We start from the raw sequence: 9,919 nt of genomic DNA on the forward strand, positions 1-9,919 counted from the left end.
ATTTATTTTTAATTGGATGAGTGTATTTAAATGTTTAGAAATGTTATTTAAATATTTTTAATGTTTCTTCGTATTTTATGATTTTATTTGTTTTAAAACCATTTATTTTTATAGCTTTAATATTTTTGAATGTTTCTGAATGACGGGAAAAAAGGTAACATTTATAATCTTGTTAGGCTTGACAGTTGACTAAGTTTGTGGTCATGGATTATCTGGATATCAAAGATTTTTTTCAGCTTTTTTGTAGGCTGGATTTGTTCAGCATCTCCTTTCCTGCATGATATGCTTCTATTATACTCCAGAAGGTCCTGTCAATATGTGGGATCTTGTAGCAAGAGATTGAACTGGCTCCTAACAGTAGGTTCAAACTTTTTCTCATGGTCAGTGATAAAAATAGCAAGTTCTGCATCATTGTGGAACAGGGGAAATCCATGCCAGAAGAACTGTTTTCCTCAAATTTAGAACCAATAGCATTTGCTTCAGCAGTAAACAAAAAATCCAGGCCAATATCAATACATTTTGTTTGCCATAGCAGTGCTTGTAAATTGGTAGCATAACATAACCGTTTTTTCAATGGGTATATTTGCTTGTTGTCATGAGTATGGAAAAGAATGAAGCATGTTGTTTCCACCAGCGCTGTGTCCTGAATTGCCATTGCCAGCAGGCTCCCTGTAGATTTTCACTTTCACATTTTTACCCCTTTTTTATGTGCCTTCTGGAAGCCCACATTGGGAGTTCCACTTCTTTTATATAAACAATGAATTTGTCCTTCATATTTTTTTTATTGTGCACTTCACTTGGGAATGAACTTTCAACAAAATTAAGTTGTTAAGTGGTTTTAGCAATTCTTACCTTGTGTGATTAAATTGAAGAGCTAAGCCACAACTCATTTCATTTCATCTTTTTTGAAATGCCGTCTGACCCTAAGGTCACAAGGGATTATTTCTTTCTGTACTGCTGAGCCTTGTATTGTTAGCTGATATTGCCTCAGTAAATGAGAAACTGATGTCAGAAAAATGCTAAACATTATTTATAAATATAAACATCAAAAGGGCATTTGTATCAGATGCCAGGGGAAGGGCTAAAATACCCCAAACTCTACAGATAGTATTTGCTTTTTAAGCAAGAGATGAGAAAGTGCAGCTAATAAAACCATTCCCCATGGTAATGTGAGCCTTTTCATAACAAATTCAAATCCATCAGAAGAAACCAAATATTAATATCCAGTTCTTTGATAATAAGCATAATGATAAAGAAATTACAAGGAAAGAAAATAAATGGTTTCAGTTCATCTCAGTAGCCAGCAATGATTCACTGCTCGTGAGAACCTATAATGGGAGGCCAGGTCTGCAGCAAGCATTTAACAAAGACAGATGTGAGGCCTCCTTGCCACTTTACTGAATGATAATACACAGAAAGCTCCCACCGTGTAGCCAAAGAGAAGGAAAATTACTCTCTTCACAAGAACTTTAGTAAGATTGATTCATCATTTAGAAGGAAAAATTAACTAAGGAGTGGAGAATGACAAACAAGGAAATAGATTCAGCTTATTTCTTTACTGTTACGCTCACATTAGGAATAATATCTAGTTAAGCAACTACTATTCTTTTACTTCAAGGAAAACACTGGCACTATAGAAATATAGACAGAGTTTTGTTCTCTTTTGTATTGCCCAGCACTTGAACACTGTATTTTACCAGCCATATTTTTGTTATTTATACAATGCCATTTGCTATAATTTTCAAAAATCCTCTGGGGGTTATCCTCAAAATCAAAACTAGCAGTGTTGTAACACTGGAGATAAACCATAATGGCAAAAGGCATACAAACATCATGCTTTCCAGATCTAAGTTTTGCAAAATTAGTCATAAAATCATAATGTGTTACAGTAACTGAAACCTGCTGTTCAATGCATGTTAAAGAAATTCTGTGATATTCGTCATAAAAAATACAGTTCTTAGACATTTGAGGACTGAACAAACAAGAGACAGCCATACACAAATTCTTTGAATTAGCATAATTCCAGTTATCTTGATGTTAGCCACATTCCCAGTAATACTTTAATTTGAATTTATCCTCATTTTCAGCAATATTTGCCACAAATTAACAGAGCTCAATACTACAAGATTTATAAGATCGACAATATGATATACTATAAATTCTCATGACCCCCTCCTGATTTTTTTTTAAGATTGGTGAGCTGAAATTATGTAAATTGAAATATGGTTTATATGATGCACTTGTATTTTTTTGAGTTCAATTGAAATGTTTAACCTGATTAAGGGCTATGCAAGAAGTAAAACTCGAATATATGCTGTTACAGTACTATGGACATTTTTAAGAGATAGCAAAGTGATTTAATTAACAAAGATTGAAGGATCTGAGGTGCCTCATTAAGCAATTGCAGGCATAATCATCAATAAGACTTAAAGAATTTTTATAAAACATGTTTATATTTCATAAATAAAAATTCCCAAGTTTAAAATTCCTGATACTTGAAAAAAATCCATTTCAAGAAATATGTTTACTTCAATTTCTTTCCCTTTATTTCTGTAATCACTTTTTTTAATCAGCATTGCATTTGAATTGGGTGATCTGAGATCTGTTCTGTTGAATTGTTGTGACCTCATTTTAATTGTGATAAGTGCTTGCGCAACTGTATCAAGCGAGGGAGTAACTGTCCTCATGAGTGAAGAGGTAAGAAGATGGAGAGAACAAGTAAAATTCAGAAGAAATAAAAAATGGAAATTATTCTTGTGAGCACATTGCGAACAATAATTCCAGAAAGAAGTTTTTGGGGGCTATTTCTGAAATGAGGGATCTTGCTAAAGGCACTTTTATTACTCTGTGCAAGCTCATGATGTTAGATTATGAAATGGTTGACTTTGGAGTTTCAGAAGTAGGTCTCTGGCTTACCCGCTGCAGGATTAATTTGTTTTACAAAGGATAAAGTTTGAAAAGATTTAGAAGAAGCTATCCATTTTTTTCCATTTTACCTGAGATCTGAAGCCTGGTTGAAATGACATTTGTTGCATTTTGTAGCTGCTTCTCAGCCAAATGTGAAACAGAACAGTTGAAAAGTAATTTTTTTGCATGCCTCTTGGTTTGGAGTATAAACTTACACACACTAGATAAAAGTCAAACTGTAAATAATCAAACTCACATCAGGCTGCTGTTTATGACCTGGTGTCAATCTCCTGGCAGGTTGTGCTGCAAAGAAGCTGCTCAGTACGTGTGTCAGGTTGGTAATTTAATACCGCCTTGTGCATGCATTGACTTTGAGTAGGAGGCAGTGTAAGGGTTGCAAGAGTGCCTTCATTTCAGATCTGTCTAGTTCCAGCCAAATGCAATCTCATCGTGTAGACTTGACAAAGACCTAAGAAACATGGTGCACCACAGCATGTTGGCAACAATACAAAAACAGGAGTTTGTTTAACGCATACATGATATAATTAATAAAAGTAGAATGATAAGCTCCATAACCCTTGTGTAAATGCTTCTTTTGACAACAATTGCAACATTTTTCTTATTCCTTCCCTTTAACATTGCAATATCATTAGCATGCTTCATTAACAAATTTTCTAACAATGCTGAACGGGTTGTAACAGAGTCATTAGCCTGTAATAAGAATTTATAAAAATAAATATACAGACACAAAGTCTCACTGTTATAATTGCTGTTTACAATCCTTTTGAGCTTGCAAGGGTATTAAATATTATCATATCAAAGGTTTAGTCACTATTATAAAGGAGATATAATTTAAATGGACAGAGGGATATTTGCAGTGATTATTCAAAGTAGGTTATTTGCACCTTGTATTTCAGAATATCAGGGTACAACTTAATTTAGCTCAAATAGCTGGCTGTCACTAATAGAAGAAATTTGCCTTCATTTTATCACTGCTATTGTGTCGAGTCGAAGAATACATAAAACATGAAATCTGATAAGCGGCATATGAACACAGCATGGGTAATGTAATGAATGAAGGGAAAAATGATTGCAAGACTGATGTTGTGAATGTAAATTTCCTCCAATAAACTGATTTCTGAAATACTCATGGCTGGAACGGTCGCAGTGGAATATAGAGCTTATCAATATGACTCCACAGTGGTATTTATTTCCTTTAGCTCCAATGCCTGACAGATGAATTATACAGGGATGATTTAGTACCTAAAGATGTATGTCATATTCTATAACAGACTTGTATCAGTGGAAAAATTATGAGTGGCACAACCCCCAGTCTCTCAGCAGCCAATGATCTATCTCTGGTAAGGCTAGCAGATTGAATTACCCCCATAACAGTGTTTAGGCCTGCATGATAAACAGTCCACTTGTCAAATATTTTCTCTAAAAATGTGACCAAAGGGGAAAAATGTAAGTGGTTAAAGACCAACCACAGCATGAAATATGAAGCATAAATCGCCAGGGTCACAGAGAGTAGGGACTTAGTTACTGGGGCTCCAGATGGATTAAATAAAGTCACTCCTTAGGGATGGTGCAAAGGGATGCAATAAAAGGGATACTGAACACAGTGCTCTTATGTTGAACAGTTCCAAGACAATCTCTGTTAATTTGAGAACTGCAGAGTCAAATTAGTCCTGTTTCCATGTAAGGAGAATTACATATTGTCCAGCAACAATAAATCTCCACTCCTTCTGTCTAATAAACTAAACAGAGACAGCCTCAACTACGAGCAGTTCATTAAAATGTCGACTTTAATGTGGAACTTTGTTTTTATAATTTATATACTGCTTTCTTTCTATTAATACTAGCACAGGATCTAATGTTCAAAGAGAGACGGAATAAAAAATGATGCAAACATTTTTTCAGCCACATTTAACACTGCATCTGGGTGCTGCAGATGGGTCCACCAACACCACCAATTAAGTTTTAAACACAGATTAATTAACCACACCAAATTGTTAAGCCATCATTTGTAATCAATTCATAAATCATGTGCATCTTCTAAAGTACAAAGCATTAGCAAAAGATGGCTTTGAACATTTCACGCAGTAACATGCAGTTAAAAGAATAAAGCCTTGCGACTTAAAAATCCTTTGCACAGTCGACGTATTACTTTCCCCTCTAGCAAATGTTTGGCTAATAATAAGGACCCAACAAAGAATTAGATCTGAAAGAACAAAGAGCAAGGAAATAACTGCAGACAATGAAAAACAAGAAGACTGATCTGACTGCCCTGCAGAAAGTGTCTATCAGGAAAGATGGGTTAATGGTAAAAGCCAGCTTATACTTTTTTCTCATCAGAAGAGGTCAAGGTTGTTTTACAGTTCAACTTTCATTGCTTGCACCACTAGTTTGGCAATTTTATTTTGTCACTTCCCCGAGCCAACATTATCACTGGCCGTGCAGCCTTTCATTTGAAAATGACTACCTGAGAGGCCTAATGCTCATCATTGAGGTATACAGAGCTGTTGAATGATGATAGGTTACTGAATATAAACAGTGCCTGCAGCAAAGGGGGACCAAAGAATGTGAAAAGATAAATAGGACAGATACTTTGTTTCATTGTCAGTGGCACTCTGGGTTATTTGAGGCACTTATTTATGCACTGTAAGCAGAACAATACTGAAAAAAAATGATTAAATACTGACTCTTCAAGCAGTAGACATCTCATTGTGGCAGGCCTAGCTCGCCACTGGGTGGTTTTGATAAAGGCAATATGAGCTGATAACTGATACAATTTGCCAGGAATCGTCAGCCTGCTGACAGCTACTATAGTTTTAATAAAATCATTAGAATGTAAATGTTTTATTGCAAAATAAAGAGCCTCCAGCAAGCATGACATTATCTACAGCTGAAGAATGAAAGTACCGATTAGCATTTGAAGATTTAATGATACACAAGTTATCTTTATTAAAATTTTAAAATCAAGTCTTCATTTTGTATGATTGAGTTTTAAACAAATGTAATATCTAGTTAGTTTCTGCATAAACCTTGAACAATTATTGAAAGTGTATGGCCTCTTAACATATGTTTCATAAAAATGGAATTAGATTTGCTATTTTAATATGACAAAGTAGACTGCCATTCATTGCATCTCAACTTAAAGTAAAAATTTTAGTTTTAATTTTACTTATGAGTGACATCTTTTCCAATTACTTATAGCTGGTAGTACATTTGCAGATATATTTTGGAACTTGGTAACAACATTTTTTTATGTAATCATAAATTGTTGGAGAGATGTGCTGAATGATAGAGATGATTAATGGCAAAGCTAAATACAATGGAAGAAGAAGACTACAAATTTTACGTCAATTGTTTTGCAGAACAAAAGGTGTACACACCAGGTTAATGTGAAACTAGACCTTTAGGTCATTGGTTAACCCAATAAAATCCAATATGGCAGCAAAGGAATTTGCTTCACAGAAGAACAAAATGGCATCAAACTCAGAATGTGTGCCCTGCAACTTATTGCATGTCAATCTGAAATGACCTGAAAAATATAAGCACGGACTGAAGGTCATAATATACCTGATTTATATTTGGTGAGGAGAAGCAAGCAGGCATGGATCAGGGACAGTCTGTATTCACACGGAATTATGTTTTTTTACTCTTGAAATAAAAGTGCTCAGAATTTTTTGTCATTAGAGGAAGTGAATTAATTCTATTCAGATTCTATTAAAATAGTTTTCATGTTGTAGAACTTTTCTTTTGGTAGTTCAATTATTTAATGTCTTGTTAATGATAGTTGATGGCTTAGTATTTTTGTTAATGATGGCTTAATCCATAATAGTGACATAGAAAAAAATCCACTATATATAATATTAATAATTTTTGATACAAATGATTAAAATTTGTGGAATAATCATTGCTACAAATGAGACTAGATATGTAAAGCTTCACAGTCCACATTCAATGTAGGTCGCTTAAGGCTGATACAAGTGACTCTAAAATAGGTGTGATAATTTTATTAGGAGATGGCAAAGCTTCTCTTTGATTAACCATTCTTTATAATTAAAAGCCATTCAAAATAATGGAAAGAGTTATAATCTTACTTTTAGTTACTGGTATACTCTGTTGTGTACCTTGCTGAAGAGATTAAGTAATAATAGAGTCCAACACAAATTACTTGAATAACTCTGCTTCAGGGTGTTCTTGTGATTCCCCAATCCATAGCAGTCATTTAGGAAAGTGGATCAAAAAAAATCTTTATTTTATATTGCATCTTGACTCAGAAAGCAAGGCAAAGGGACACTGAACAAGTTCGGACTAACAACTTTAACAAGTTCAACAAGTTAAGTTCAGCAAGCGGCAGGTGATTAGAAACATAAACAGAAATTCTGGAAACAGACAGTAGTTTGGTCAGCATCTGCAAAGAAAAATAGATATGTTGAGTCTTTTTAGATGTGTTCCTTTTATCTGGACAAAGGTGACTAATAAAAAAGATTTGCAGTTGACTATCATTCAAAGAAGCAATTAAAACAGAAGTCCTGCAATACAATGTTTAGAAGATTAACAAAGTGTTATAATCTAATAGCCAAGATCTCTATTATGTGTGTGGTTTATTGTATGGTGCATTTCATTTAAAGGAAGTTTTTTAGATCAGAAGAGTCACACTATTTGAACTTTCAGTTAGCAGTTCAGTGAGTGTACAATTATGGCTAATTGGTTACATGGCGCATCAAGATGTTACTGTTGACACCGCTAGCTGATGAACATTTAATGGGTTTATATATCATTTCTGTGATATTTTACTCTAGCCATTAACATCCCCCCCCCCAATTAATGTAATAACTTCGACAGCACCCTCACATCCAAATAATAATTCTACTTAGATATTTTTGTCTTTCTTGGATTGCTTCAGATGTGACATGGCTACCAAAATATCAAAATCTCTATTGTAGCATCAGAGAATATAGACCAGGTGCAGTGTATCTACCCAATGGAGATACTCACGCAATTGCAGTTTATTCTTGCATTTCTTACTTACTGTGTTTGAAATAATTAATTTGCTGCAGTCTACTGGGCTCTCTTTGTTTGTTAGAGCATAAAGCAAACCTTGTCAGCTCTTCTGTGAGCAGTGAAATGCTAATGGCAGAACCACTACAGAGCTGTGCCAATGATAATAAACGCTTCCTGCGAACTTTGTAAAGAGATAGGCACTTTATGTGTACTAATCTTCACAATCAATTATACATCACCCCTCTCCCGCCCACCCCTTTCACATCTCATCATCACATTATAAAATAGGCTGACTATACCCCATTCTTCACTCCAAATCAGCTTGTGCATCTTGACCGACCCAATCCTTTAATGCTGCTTATAATACTGAGTGACCAGTAGCTGTTAACCTATCTATCTGGTTTTAGTTACTGGTACTATCTGTTCTGAAACTCATGAAGGAATAAAACAGAAGCGTGGAGACAAAGACACAAATTGGTTGAAAAACACTGTGTAATAGACCTGCTTACATTATGCTCAAGGGGACTCCTGGGACTGTCCAATCCATGAAAGAATAATGGTATGAGTTGGACAGCCCTGGGAAGATTAATCACCACCACAATGTAGATTTAGCATGTTAGGTGAAAAGATAAATGTGTAAAATGCTGTGTCAAAAACCCATAGTGCGGCCCACACTGTAATTTTTAGGACAGTAATTGAACTTCACTATAATTATCCTGGGGAGATAATATTAACTTATAGTCTAGTGTGAAACAGAGAGTATATAATTCATCACTCTATGGGCTGCTCACTGCATTGTGTTATTGAAATATGATGGGTCCATTTTTATCCTGTCATAATGACAACTGATGTGCTTATTTTCTCTCCACACCTCCAGGGTATCGGGACTTGGGAAATAGTAAGCAAACATTCTCTCTGATGAACCAGCAGTGCTTCATCACAGCGACTAACAGTCTCAAAGTGCTGCTGACCTCATATTTTTTTAAAAATTAAAACCAGGTGTTTTTTATTTCACTATTATCAAAGGAGGGTGACAGACAAAAAAGAGCCTGAGGATAATGTCTAATTTTTAAAAAATATTTCTTCGAGAGTGATACAATGAAATTTTGGATAAAATTAAAGAAAATTGGAATGGAACAGTCATTGCAAATAAAATAATCCCACATGTTAAAATCTTTTTCTTTTGCATTCCTAAAATATGGCAAAAATCACATAAAATATCAAATGAGTATGAATGAATAACTTATATTTTATTCACACATGGGGTGTGCACACCATTGGCAAGATCAGGATTTCGATGACCATCCCTAACTGCCTTGAGTAGGAGTTGGTGAGCTGCCTACTTAACCCCTCAGCAGTCTTTGTAGTGAAGCTACTTCCACAGTCAAGTTGAGCAGGGAATTTCACAAACAAGTGGCAATGAAGGAAAGGAGATATACTTCCTAGTCAGGATAGAGTGAGATCTAGAGGGAAATTTACAAAATGTGGAGTTCTTATACATCTATTCACATCTCTCATCCAGCTGGTGGAGGTCATGGCCTAGGTGAGTTGCCATAGATACTGCAGCCATGGTGCACTAGCTTTGGAAGGAAGGAATATTTAGAGCGGTGGATAGTATTCCAATCAAACAGACTGCTTTGCCCTGAATGATGGTGAAGAAAGCATATAGCATGCTTGCCTTTATCGGCTGAGGCACTGAGTACAGGAGTTGAGACATAATGTTACAGTTGTGTAAACTGTTGATTAGGCCACATTTAGAATACCGTGTATAGTTCTGGTCATCACAATACAGAAAAGATGTGAGAAAGCTGGAGAGTGTACAGAAAAGATTCACAAGAATGTTGCCTAGATTGGAGGGCTTGAGTTAGAAGGAGAGATTGGATAGGCTGTATTAGTTTTCCCTGGAGCATAGTTTAATGTGAGCAAGAGAAGGTTCAAAGAGGATCTGAGGGGTAAAATTTTCACACAAAGAGTAGTTAGGATCTGGAATGAGCTG

This window comes from Pristis pectinata, chromosome 5 (genome assembly GCF_009764475.1).
Source record: "Pristis pectinata isolate sPriPec2 chromosome 5, sPriPec2.1.pri, whole genome shotgun sequence".
Lineage (NCBI taxonomy): Eukaryota > Metazoa > Chordata > Chondrichthyes > Rhinopristiformes > Pristidae > Pristis > Pristis pectinata.